The sequence below is a fragment of the Culex quinquefasciatus genome, chromosome 2 (assembly GCF_015732765.1).
Source record: "Culex quinquefasciatus strain JHB chromosome 2, VPISU_Cqui_1.0_pri_paternal, whole genome shotgun sequence".
In the NCBI taxonomy this organism is placed as follows: Eukaryota; Metazoa; Arthropoda; class Insecta; order Diptera; family Culicidae; genus Culex; species Culex quinquefasciatus.
In genome coordinates, this window is record NC_051862.1 from 31732776 (window position 1) to 31747198 (window position 14423).

The window sequence follows — 14423 nt, forward strand, 5'->3', positions numbered from 1 at the left end:
TAAAAAACTACGTAACAACATCATCCACTAACCAGTCTCACACTCAGCCTAACCCACTTAGCACTACTTCATTAAAAAAAAACTAAGTAACAACATCATCCATTCACCAATATCACACTTAGCCTAACCCAAATATCCAATTTAAAACATTTTTAAGTCATTGTGCCCACTTAGCACAATTGCAGGGGTCATCCAATCCAAAAAAACTACGTAACAACATCACCCACTAACTGATCTTACACTTAGCCTATCCGAAATATCCAATTTAAAACATTTTTTGAATCGTTGTGCACACTTAGCACAACTGCAGGGGTCGTCCAATAAAAAAAACTACGTAACAACATCATCCATTCACCAATATCACACTAAACCTAACCCAAATATCCAATTTAAAACATTTTTAAGTCGTTGTGCACACTTAGCACAATTGCAGGGGTCATCCAATCCAAAAAAACTACGTAACAACATCACCCACTAACTGATCTTACACTTAGCCTATCCGAAATATCCAATTTAAAACATTTTTTGAATCGTTGTGCACACCTTGCACAACTGCAGGGGTCGTCCAATAAAAAAACTACGTAACAACATCATCCATTCACCAATATCACACTTAGCCTAACCCAAATATCCAATTTAAAACATTTTTAAGTCGTTGTGCACACTTAGAACAACTGCAGGGGTCGTCCAATCCAAAAACTACGTAACAATAACATTCACCTACCAATGTCACACTTAGCTTAACTCAGGGGTCATCCAATTAAAATAAAACTCTGCCACTAAATAATTATTTGACACACTTCGTCTAACTTACAACTTCTTCAAGTATCCAAATGTGCACACTTGTGCTAATTGCCTTCCAAAATAGTGCTCCATAATATTGCTCAAACTAGTAAGGACACCTGGCAATTTACCATAATATTATAGTATAATCGTATTTTTATGGATTTGCGTGTTTTCAAAGGTCAAGCCATGATGAAAAATAAGAGAGCACATCCATGATGCGTTCGAAAATGTCAGTTAGTACAAATGGTTGCAGGGCGATATCTCCGCGTAGGAAACGAATTTTTCAGATCTCTTAGAAGCGTTTTGTAGGGAATTTAATTAGCTAGAAGATGTCATCATTAACTCATTTTGGCCCAAAAGTCAGTTAGTACATCAGAGCACAGAGGCATCGTAGTGTGTTGATTTTATAACAAATCGTCGCCATCGTGCTAACTTGTCGTACGTGCATTTTGGGCCAAATTGAGTTAAGAACACCATTTTGTGCAGCTCACAATGCCTCACCTTTTGACCTTCACAGATCCCCAAAATTCGATTTCAATCCTGAGATATTCAACAAAAACCGAAAAAACTCCGTGCATTTTTGTCACTTTACATATGAAAGTAGTTTCAATCTTGTCGTGCTATCTTGTCACTCCATGAAAATTGATGTAAGTGCGACAAAAGGCCAAAGGGATTTCAGGCCAGGAAAGTCAGGATGCGTTTGTCGCACGTACAAGCTAGACTACCGCAAACATTTGTAATTATAACTCGGGACTCCAGCAACCAACTTCAACCAAACTTTGGGACAATGCACAGAATGGTCAGCCAAACAAAACGTGTTTGTTATTGTTTACATTGCGTGCTCTCGTTTTTGAATATTCAAGGTCAAACATTAAAACGCGTTTTTCTCGGAACGTCAAAATGGCGGGTGCGACAAGATAGCACGACGACGTCGAAATGCTGAAAAAATCATGTTTTTCGGATGTTCCGGGTTTACGGAACCGGTGTCCACTTTTGACCAATCATCTCTACGGGAGCTTAAATTTGAAGTTATGACCCGTCAAATGCAACTGGAAGCACCCCGCTATGTGTTATCGTTCCGAAGATACAGGTCCTCAAAGTCGGAGCCTCAAAAAAGACTTTTTTCGGTTGTAGCAGGTTCCCGGTGGCCACAGTGCCCAAAACCGGTTCTGCCAGTCGGAATTGTAAAGTAGACAATCTAACCTTTCATTCGCGGCCAAGACATCCAAAATCGGTCAAGATTCCGAATTTTGGCAGCCAAAAACATTTCTGGGTCATATAGACCCGATTACCATAAGTGTATGTACGAAACGAAGACCATGGCCAGGTTAATGTCCTTTTGTCAACATTTTAAACCAGACCCAACTTTAGAAATCTTTTCACCATTCAATAATTAATTTGTGGTGTGCTTTTCTTTAAAGATTTTATTCTGTACCTTATTCTATAATGTGATAGAACTGTACTTTTTTTTAAATTTTGCACCATATTCCAACAGCAAGGACAAGGACTTCTTACATGTTGCACGCTTCCCATGAAACATTTCAATCTGCTCGAATTTTATATTCCCCTTTTTGTTGCAACATATTTTCCACCCTACATGGAGAACATCTACTGTCTGTTTTTATTTTTAATTTTTGCGTTTTTTACAATGTTTTTTTTTTTAGGCCGATGCAAATATTTAAAAAAGTTTTTGTCCCTCGGCCCTGGCCGAGGTCAAGGGGGGGGGGGCAAAAAAATAAAAAAATATAAAAATTTAAATAACAAGCCATAGCCTTCACATTTAAATGAAAAAAGTGTTTTAAAAGGCATTTTACACTAGTTCAGTTGTTTTGCAATCATTAGTTTTCAAAAAATCTAAGATCTGGCAAAAACAAAAATTGTATCGAAAAAAAAGATTTTGCATCGAAAATTTTCAAAAAATCTTTAGATTTTTTTAATAAACCCAAACATGCTAAAAATGATTTTAAACGCAGAAGAATGTATTTTAATTTGATTTCAGCTGGTTGCACTTGAATTTTCATTGAAATTTTGAAGTTTATTGTAAAAATATTTTTTTTGCCCCCTGATTTTTCGGGCCAATTTTGAAGGGGGGGGGTGACAAAAACTTTTAAAAATATTTGTACCAGCCTTATTATCTGATATCCCTATAAAATAATAAATTAAATTGGTAAATTTGAAGAAAAGTTAGGAATCCCGAATTAGTCTGTTTGATTGGTAATGCTTCCGTATTGTATGCGGAAAATCGGGAGATGAATCTCTGAGTCGGACCAACACAACTGGTCATCGTTTCCTTTATGGGTTCGATTTTAAGTAGAAGAAGGTAGTGTATCGACCTTATTTAGACACCTTAGGATGACTTCTTATAGAATGTTAATCGCAATATTAAACTTAGTGCTCCTCTCATGAAAAAAGGCCAACTTGTTCAGCACCGGTAAGCGGCAGCTCACCACGTCCAACACGGGTAGCCGATTTGTTCCATTCATTGTCCAGTCAGCACTGCTTATTCATGATCCGCAACGAGCGCGGCGCATACATTTCATTCAACACATTCCTCCTTCTCCCCGCACTGTCTGGTGGCAAGCCAACATATCCACGATCCACGATATGTTATGATTAACCAAGCGTGAATAAAACAATAATCGTCTTCGGGAGTCTCCACGTTGTTGGACGTTTATGTTATTGCGCCAAGGTTCTACATAACCTTCTTGGTTGTTTTATCGGTTTTGATCAGTTTTTTTCTTTCGTCTTTTTTTTGTGTAATTCCCTTCGTTTTATTTTGGCGCGGGAGTTGCAGCTGCTCAAATTTATACACCACGGGCAGTCCTTCGACACCGGGATGTCCCACGAGATGTTTGAGACAAGGTTAGAAGATTGTAAGTTTAGCTTGAACATTTCATATATTTTTTTAATATTCAAAATAATCTAAAGACGTTTTTTTGTATTCAGTGTTTTATCAAGAATAAAGGTGCCAAAAATACATCCCCTTACCCCTACTATACATTTCCATCGTCACCGGTCGATCTTCTTTCCGAAAAAAACCTTGGTCACGCGGCGTGGAAACATTTTTGTTTAGGAAAAACTGCAAAACCGTGTTCGTATATGTAAACACTAAACATGATGTGCAGCTTTTGCGTATACGTTACTCGGTCCCTTAGTTTGCATGCTGCAGTTTGTTTTGAAAGAGTCATGGCCTCTCCCACGGGAGCATTTCAGGAGGTTCCAGAACCGCGGCGAAAAAGTGATGATCTTCAGCGTTGTTTGGAAAACATGGCTCAACGCGGAAATTTTCTGCCTCCGGAGTTTGTACAATTTGACCGGAGGTAACCTTTGGTTGAATGGCTGAAGGATGTGGGAAGTGTGATTTTATTTTGAATAATTTTCATACGAAATAATAGCAAGTAATTTAAACCTTCACCTGAAGTTAACACAATTGATACTGTTGCAATTTCAATCGGTGTTCAGGCTTAAAATAACCAAACCTGCTCCGCTACCTTCCATCCCGCAACACATTAAAACAAGTTAATCAAACTACGACACCGCACTGCCACCGTGTGCATCAGCATCACATCCTCAATTACCTCGGATGCATCATCATCGCCGCGCTGAAAACTTACTGCTGAATCGAGCCCCTAATGACTTTATTGATCCAACTCAACGGAGCTCGTCCGCTCTTGTCCTGTTCCCTCCACCATGTGTGGCGGCGGTGCCCAAGCTTTCAAGTCGTGTTCAACCAACGTGAACGTGAACGCCGTCGACAACACGTTCCTGTCCAGCAGCAGCAATTCCAAGTCCTGGACATGAAGTTGTTATCCGTGTACTCGTGCCGGGTGTAAGCGGGTGTGTGTGTGTGCTCATCTGAAAAGACCTCATTATCAGCAAACTGCAGTAATTACTAGCCAACGTGTGCGATAGGATGAAAATTAATTCCTCTAAACGAGCCCCGACCTTCGCATCCAATGCAACCCACGTTGTCAACGTGTTCCTGGTGTCCCCTGTCAGCATCCGTGATGGAGGGGGCCCGTGGTTAGGAGTGGAGAATGACCAGGAAACGTGCTCAATAAAAATTATTGCATTACATGCATTGGACGGGACAAACTTGGAATGGCAGCCCGGGCAGACAGTAATAACAAAAATCATGCCATTTCAATAACAAATACTGTTAAAATAACAGAAAGTGTTATGGAATCTTCTTGTAAAATCCATTTTTGCATAAGAGTTTAATAACTGTTTATGTTATCATAACAAAATTGGTTATTTATCTGATATTGGTTGCAAGTCAAAACAACTTGGGAATAACAATTTTTGTTATTGAAGAATAACTCCAACTGTTATTGAGATGATCGGATTAGTTGTTAAAATAACAAAAAAGAATAATAAAGATTTGTTCGAAGAATAACGCAAAATGCGATTAGTCTGTTATTACAATAACAATCCAATAACAAAAAAATCATAACGGCGAATAACAAATCTTGTTATAAATAACATTAAATGTTATTGGCCTAGTATTTTCAAATAACAAAAAATGTTATTCCCAAGTAATTTCCGTCTGCTCGGGAGGGTGGCGATTTTTGAGAAAAGGTGGGCAAATGGGAAAAAATAGGATGGCGATAACTGTTCATTTTTTCTCAAAACAACTCTTGACGTCTTTTCAACAGCAAGAGTAATTTTCAAGAAATATGATTTTTTTTTTAAAGAAAGTTCAATTTTTATTTTTTTAATTACATGTAACTTTGTCAAAAAAAAAAACCCTAATCTAAAATTTGTGTTTCAATTTAATCTCAGTAATGGTTTTAATCAATAAAAAAACACAGTCTTATTGAAATGTGAACTGTTTTCGTTTAAAAAATCCAACAATTGAACAATTGAAAAATAATAAATGATTTAGCCACCATGATCCTTACTCGAATCCAATGAATGACCAAACGAGAAGCACACAAAAAAAAAAACGAAATCAGGATCACTCATAATTAGCTCGTTTAGGTTTATTTTTCATCGGAAGCCATCAGTCCGGGGGCAGCTGACGATAAAACGTCCTTTTGCCGATGCTTTCTGCCTTTAGCTGCTTGATTGCTGCGGGTTTTTCATAAACTTATTACTTTTTTATGCCATCGTCGCCAGACATGCGTGAACAATAAAAAACAACAACACAACAAAAATCGACCCACGGCGGCCAAAGTCAAGAGCATGCGGGCAGAACGATGAAAGGCCCAGAAGAATTATTAGCGTTATGAATCGGGGGTCTTTGCGAGCAGATATTCATTCGTCGAGATCGTCACGAGATATCGTCGTAAACGCTATTTAACGCTTCTGTTTCCCATCCTTCCCGATTCTCCCTCTCGTGGTGTGGAGTTGTTCACTTTTTCCATGTTACATGTTTAATATCTCATTTCCAAAACCATTCCTCGGTGGCATCAAGTGCTGATCCTAGGGAAATGCTTCTGAAATGCATCCATAACAGTTGCGCTAAACGATGATGCCATGTTGAGTAATCTGCTCGAAATGATCAAACATCATGAGGGGTGCGATGTGATATTTTGGATTTAGTTGAGGGGAGGGAAACCGAAAAAGGCAGACGAATCTTTGCGACAATTGTCACTTTCATTGTTTGTATTAGGAGGTTGAAAGGGCGATATGGTTGTCAGTTCAGCTGCGATATTTGGTTTTTGTCATCTTCCGTTTGTTCAAAAACAAAAACAAAAACAAAAACAAAAACAAAAACAAAAACAAAAACAAAAACAAAAACAAAAACAAAAACAAAAACAAAAACAAAACCAAAAACAAAAACAAAAACAAAAACAAAAACAAAAACAAAAACAAAAACAAAAACAAAAACAAAAACAAAAACAAAAACAAAAACAAAAACAAAAACAAAAACAAAAACAAAAACAAAAACAAAAACAAAAACAAAAACAAAAACAAAAACAAAAACAAAAACAAAAACAAAAACAAAACAAAAACAAAAACAAAAACAAAAACAAAAACAAAAACAAAAACAAAAACAAAAACAAAAACAAAAACAAAAACAAAACAAAAACAAAAACAAAAACAAAAACAAAAACAAAAACAAAAACAAAAACAAAACAAAAACAAAAACAAAAACAAAACAAAAACAAAACAAAAACAAAAACAAAAACAAAAACAAAAACAAAAACAAAAACAAAAACAAAAACAAAAACAAAAACAAAAACAAAAACAAAAACAAAAACAAAACAAAAACAAAAACAAAAACAAAAACAAAAACAAAAACAAAAACAAAAACAAAAACAAAAACAAAAACAAAAACAAAAACAAAAACAAAAACAAAAACAAAAACAAAAACAAAAACAAAAACAAAACAAAAAAAAAAACAAAAACAAAAACAAAAACAAAACAAAAACAAAAACAAAAACAAAAACAAAAACAAAAACAAAAACAAAAACAAAAACAAAAACAAAAACAAAAACAAAAACAAAAACAAAAACAAAAACAAAACAAAAACAAAACAAAAACAAAAACAAAAACAAAAACAAAAACAAAAACAAAAAAAACAAAAACAAAAACAAAAACAAAAACAAAAACAAAAACAAAAACAAAAACAAAAACAAAAACAAAAACAAAAACAAAAACAAAAACAAAAACAAAAACAAAAACAAAAACAAAAACAAAAACAAAAACAAAAACAAAAACAAAAACAAAAACAAAAACAAAAACAAAAACAAAAACAAAAACAAAAGCAAAAGCAAATATTTTTTATGATTTTATGATTTTATGATTTTATGATTTTATGATTTTATGATTTTATGATTTTATGATTTTATGATTTTATGATTTTATGATTTTATGATTTTATGATTTTATGATTTTATGATTTTATGATTTTATGATTTTATGATTTTATGATTTTATGATTTTATGATTTTATGATTTTATGATTTTATGATTTTATGATTTTATGATTTTATGATTTTATGATTTTATGATTTTATGATTTTATGATTTTATGATTTTATGATTTTATGATTTTATGATTTTATGATTTTATGATTTTATGATTTTATGATTTTATGATTTTATGATTTTATGATTTTATGATTTTACGATTTTATGATTTTATGATTTTATGATTTTATGATTTTATGATTTTATGATTTTATGATTTTATGATTTTATGATTTTATGATTTTATGATTTTATGATTTTATGATTTTATGATTTTATGATTTTATGATTTTATGATTTTATGATTTTATGATTTAAACATTTTTTATCTGTTCAAAACAAAAACTCCAGAATTGATATTGAAACATTTAATTTTAATGAGCTCGTCATTCGCTCGAATTTTGATTACCTCTAGAGTTTTTTTTGGAAATGGTCCTATAAGCTATTGTGTGTCACGTGTGTACAGGATCAATTAAAAAAAAAAACTCTAGACTTTCCCTTCAATCGTTTATTATTTTGCTACGAATTCAAAACAAACAACTAACTGCATTTGAAATATTTCACTTGTCCTCTCTCACCCTAAACTCTCTTTTACTCTCTCAAGACTCTTTGCTCCGCTTCGTTAAAAAAACACATTCAAGCCTCTCCTCACTTCGTCAAGTTTTCCCGTCTGTTTTTGTTTTGCTCCTGCACAAACCTGCCTCACCACCGATTGCATTTCTCACTATCAAGCTGCTTTCTCACCACTCACCCGCACAATCTCTCTCACTCAAAGTTCTCACTGACTTTCCACGAGCGCGAGCGATTTCGCTCGTTTGCTCTTTGCTCACTCTCTTCGCTTCAATCTCTCTTCTCACTGCACTTCCTTCCCTGCTTTGGTTCACACCTGTTTTCTCCTCGCGCTCACTAGTCTCGCTCTCTTTCCCATTTTCGCTCGCTCCTTTTTTCGCCCGCTCTCTTCCAGCATTCTCTTCTCACTGCTCACGTCTCACCGCGCCGCTTCGCTTCTCACTCGGTGCAAATTCCTCCCCGTTGGTATTGGTGATGTCCGGGGTTGTTTTGGGTTTTGGCTTCGTCGTGCTGATGCAACGGCTGAACGATCGCGCGCGCGGAGTCAGTAGAGTTTCGGTCTCCGTTCAACGTGGTACACCGGGCTGTTTCGTCGCCGTCGTTCGGAAGTTCGTACACGTCTCTCGGAATTTCGTGGTGCGTGTTTTTTTGCTCTCGCTTAGCGCGGCAAGCGAAACGGGAATTGAACGTGGCTCGTTTGGAATTGTGAATTTTGTGTGTGGTTGGGATCGATTGTGATTGTGCATAGATTTGGCGAATGATTTTGAAGAGAGAAGATTTATATTTTTTTGCGGAATTGAATTCCACGTGATAGTGTTGATGAGCATTTGTCGAGGCGAGTCTTATCAGTGTTTGGAACGCCCAGAAAGGTGATAAGAAAATTGTTGTTGGAAGGTGTATTACACGAGTGAATTTTGCTGCAGTGTTGATGAAGAATTTTTGAAGAACGCTGAAGAAGAGGCATCGCTGAAGAGAGATTATCACGAGTGAGCTATCGGTCGAAAAAAAAAGTTTCTCAAGCTGATCAAGGCTGTTTCAATCAAAATTGTGTTTTCATTTGCATTATCAGTTCAATTGGTGATTTCTGAGTCATTGGCAATATTGATAGCTGAAAGCAGTGGTGGTATGCGTTACAACCTTTAAGTTCTGTTTTTAATTTGGTATTTGAAATAAAAGAAGAAAAATCCAGTGTTTGGGGACATTGTCCCGGAAGAATTCGCAAACCACAAAAGCCGGCCCCAAAATAGCCGGCTTATCCAAAATTCTAAGGGTTTTCCCACCAGGGGAAAACAAAGCTTCATCCCACTAATAGGATTCATAATTAGTGCCAAAGGAAGCGGAAAGCCACAAGTCCAGTATTTCGGTGTAAAAAGAGCTCGCAGACAGAAAACGAGAGTTCCAGACCGGAAAAAACAGCAGCAGCAAACCCAAAATCGAAAGAACCCTAATCTGTCGGCGGGGAGAGAGCCAAAATAACATTTGTCGTCGTTGGACCACCCACCTCCCACTTTTCTGGCGAATCCTGGAAAAAGAGCTGTGCAGGGCGAGTGTATGTGCACTTGGCTAGCAGTGTAGAGCACCGCGGACAGCGAGAAGGATTAATTTCCATAAATCTAATGTAAGTAGAGATTTTCGGATCTTTTAGGGGGGACTGCATTTTGTTTTTTTTTTTTTTGCGGAAAAAGTGTTTTTTTAACGAAGTGTCAAAATTTATGCCAATTTAAGAATATTTAATATTTATTAAATCAGTTTAAATTGAAACAAAAATCTAACCATCAGTAATAGTCCAAACAAAATATTTCAATTGATCGAAAAATTATGACAGATATATTTTTTCAACAATCTAATTACTTTTGCTAATACTAATAATATAAATCAATTGAATGTTATACATAACTAAAATTTTAAATAAATCTAAATATAACAAAATGTGTATTGATTTTATCATTACACCGTTTTTCTTAAAGATTTTTTTTTTCTAAAAGTCTTTAAAAAAAGATTTTTTATTTGTGAATTTCTTTCTCGTGAATTGAATCAGCGCTTGAACTTTTATGGTAGGGTTTCACAGCTAAATTTGAACATATCATTAACTTGTGTTCAAAATTAATGAAATGATTAAAAATTATTTTTAAATGATTCAAAAAATTTATTTAGTTTTCCATAAAATTTCAAACATCATTATTTTTAAAAATGAGATTTGGAATTAGAATGCAGCAAACATTGTTTACGTAACACATCTTGTTGATAAAAAATATTATTACATTAATGCAAAACATGAAAATATAAATAAAAATGAGTTTTGTCATACCTTTCCTCCATAATTAGATATCTTAAAATGAACTTCAGTTTCGTGCTCGATAACAATTTGTTACCTTAGACAAAGTGTCCCGAAATTTGGGGAGGCGAAAATTTCCTCTTTTCATTAATACATTAAACATTAATTTTCACACTTAACGTAATGTAAAAAAAATGTAAATTTGGAAGCTGTAATTTTTGAAGGTTGAATATTACCTCTTTTATGATGTAATTTTACCTCAATTTAGACTGAAAAAGTGACATTACACCAGAAAAGTGGTAAAATTACACATTTCCAGAGGTAAAATTACATCTTTTTTTCTGACATAAAAGATGTACCCCTTAACAGATGTTATATTACCATGATTTTTTTTCTGTGTACATAAAATAGAGGTATATTTTCACCATGCCATTTTTTTTTACTATGCAGTTAGCACCTCTGTTTCGTTACATCCAAATTTTTCAACCTTCTTGAAGAGAGACTTTTAAAGAAAAAAAAACCGAAAGGATGATTGAATCCTGACTGAAATGTTTCGGCTAGAAATCCAACGGGTTAGAAAAATATAAAACTAAAAATTGGTTAATGTTTGATTATAAGTTCTTCAAATCAACCCAATTAGATCATTTGTCAAGACGAAAATAATGAATCAATATTAAAAATGGGCTTTATTAACTATGAGATTTTTTTTACCAAATTAAATTAAATAATTCTGCGGATATTTATAAAAGATCCCCTAAGGTACCTTTCCCCGAGTTTTATAAGTATCTTCAGTGAGGGTGACATTGGGTCTTTGGGGTGAGATTGAATCTACGTGATTTTTCACGGATTTTGCTATTTCCCAGATTCTTGTGCATTATTTTTTTTTGCATTTTTTTTAATAGTTTCGTTTAATGGGTTGTGTTAGGGAAATATTCAGATACTTTAGCAGAAAAAATACGTTCCTAGAGCAAATCCTGTGCAGTTTTGATCTACATTTTAAAATATTATTTTGTATTATTTGATTGAAATGTTCTCAAATGTTTGGTATACATTATATCGAACATTATTGCATGTCAAAAAAAAGCAATCCACTTTAACGACCCCCGGGTCTTTTGTGGTCTCTGTTGCAAGTTTCTGCTCATTTCTAGGCGTCCGAAGGTTATGTGTGGTGAGTCATCCAAAACCTCTTTTACGCAAATGGACCGACGTTTTACTTCCCCATCCGATAGAAGGCCAGGAGGATAAGGCGGGAATCGAACCCGCGCCCCATAGCAACTTAGGGATCGGCAGCCGAAGTCGCTAACCACCGCGTCACGAGGCCCAGTCAACACGGTTCTTTTTAATTCTCTAAAAAATCGGCCGACTCCAACCATTTTATTTTTTGCGTTTATTCAATTGGCTCATATTTGGGGGGATTTTTTCTCAAATGCATTAGTTGCTAAGATATTGGCAATACAAAATGAGGGAATGATTGAATGAGACTCAAAAAACTTCAATTTTCTTGTTTCTTTCTCTTTTTTTCGCTGTACTTCAGCAACCAGATGTTCAATCTTCAAAGTTTCTTAAGAAATTTTATTAGATTTTTTGAACTTTTGGACAATCATATCCACTATTTCAAAAAAAACAAAATCCGAAATTTTTCATTAAAGTTTTAGTTGACTATATCTTGAAAACAGTGTACTTCATCCAAAATTCTATCAAAAACTTTTCGATTGCAAATTAGATTTTACATTAACATTTTTTTTCGACTAAAATGTATTTCCATTCTTCTCAATGGCTCGAAAGTTGCGGTTTTTTGTCCACTAAAACATTTCAAAAATATCAAAAATTAAAAAATATGGAGTTTTAGATTGTTAGAACCATAAAATTCATCAAAACCTTGAACTTCCTCACAAATTGTTACCCAATTTACACACAATTTAACACTTCCACTCGCCAAGTGTGTCCCCTTTCCCCTAGTATCCACCCCAACCACTTCAAAACGACAACTTCCCGCTCAAGTAGTAACGATTTCACTGAAGCTGCTAACAAGAGCATCAAATTACGTGTGTACTCTCTTCTTTCGCTGTATATCGCCCCAAACCCTTCTCAAAGGGTGTCAACTTGGCTCGTTATGCCCGTGCTCGCGCGCTCGGTGATCATGACAAGTGAAAACATCTGTCCAATGATCCTCTTCAGAGCGAGAGAGTACGTTAACCTCACTTTTTTTTTCGAGGTTAGAACTTTTTGAACTGTGTAGAAGGTACTTGTTAAGAGGAATCCCAAAAATGAAAAAAAAAAAAAGAAAAATGGGAAGAACTTGAAAGTACGGCACGGAATCTGTATCTTTAGCGGGTACGCGATAGTGTCAAGTGGAGTCAAGCTAGGAAGCTGCCTCAGGACGCATGTAGTCATGTTAAAAGGTCATTAAAAAAATCTTCACCCAAGACGATAGCGGGCGCGCTCGCACGCCTATTTCAGTGGGCTATAATTAAAGCAGAACCCATCTTCTTGCTGCAGGTCGCGCCGGTCTTATCAAGTTCAACTTGTCAACCCATGCCGCTTGTAGTCCGTGTTGTATTTGTTGTGTAATCGAGAAGCAAAATTAACAGCTCGTTAGTCCGGCCCCTCAAAAAGGCAACCGGTTGTGCGGTCGAGTCCCAAATCTGTCGACAAGTCGCCGCGGCAATCCTATCAGAAAGTGATCAAATTAACATAAGCCATCTCTTGTTGTGGTGGGGACAAACTTGACCGACCACAAATCGATGGGGCCGTATAATTAAAATTGCGTCCCCGCCAAGAAATCCGACCACATCACACGCAAAGATGGCTTTCCGGGCTTTGCTTCAGTGGACACGGTCCCAGAAGAAGGCACCCACTCCAACGGAGCTGTTCGGAGGCTATACTTTGCGGTCTGATTGCCCCCACTGCCGCACCGGTTTCAATTTCAATCGATTTCCAGCGAAAGTGATGGACTCCGATACGGGGTGTGAATTTCTGGAAGAATGAGATGGAAAATTGAAGCTTAGAGAGGATTGCGGAATTTCTTTGAAGTTAGTTAATTTATATATTTTCTTGTGTTATTTAACTTTCTAAACATGAATTGAGCATAACTCGACATTTATGATGTTTGACAGAATTGAATTCCAGAGAATTCCCTGCCGATGAATTAAGTTGAAAATATCTCGGATTAGTTTTCAAAAAGCCGTAAGTAACAACGGTAAACAAAGGCATTTTTGCCTGGGTATTCGACCTACTCACGAAAAACCAATTTCAAACATGCTCTAGATTGTTCATCTACACGTCTTTCATGCGCCTCGAACTAAAAATTAATGAAATTTTGTCACAATTTCGAGAAAAAACGAATATTAGTATCAGTGGCTCTTACGGCTTTTTGAAAACTCACCCGAGATATGGATAAAAAGCTTTGGAATCATCCAAAACAATGTTCCTCGAGCAGCTGAGCCTCGATGACCGTTGTAACGCGGGCCGCGTGTGATTCACAAATAAATGTTGCTAGAAATTGTAAAATTTGATTAGTTTGTTTAAGGGTTTACATACATGTAGAAAATCACAAAATTTTATATAACAGAATATTTGAAAAATCCACTAAAAAGATGATTATTAATCACTCTTGAAAGTTTCATGAAGATATTTAATGATTAAACTGAGTAAGAGACGATTTAAGTTCAAAATTTTGCCATGCGCAAAGAGGGCTGTCAAACTTTGTTGGCGTTTTTCTCTAAACCCTGAGTTGATTTACGGGTGCCACGATATCTCGAGATGGGATGGACCAAATTGGCTGAAATTTGAGGTGAAGACTCTCAAGATGTATTCCGTGTGCATGACGAAGCCCAATTTCAAAATTAGCTTGTGAAAAAAATACAAAAATCAA

At 35.5% G+C, this 14423-nt stretch overlaps 1 protein-coding gene across 1 annotated transcript in view; it reads left to right on the forward strand.

The window, feature by feature from the left end:
* Positions 1-8801: 8801 nt before the first annotated feature.
* The window catches only part of LOC6040091 (insulin-like growth factor-binding protein complex acid labile subunit), a 439577-nt gene continuing 433955 nt past the window's right edge, over positions 8802-14423 (forward strand). Inside the window, exon 1 of the mRNA XM_038252035.1 lies at positions 8802-9892. The gene's annotated coding sequence lies outside the window, so the exon portion shown is untranslated. The remainder of the gene's footprint in view (positions 9893-14423) is intronic.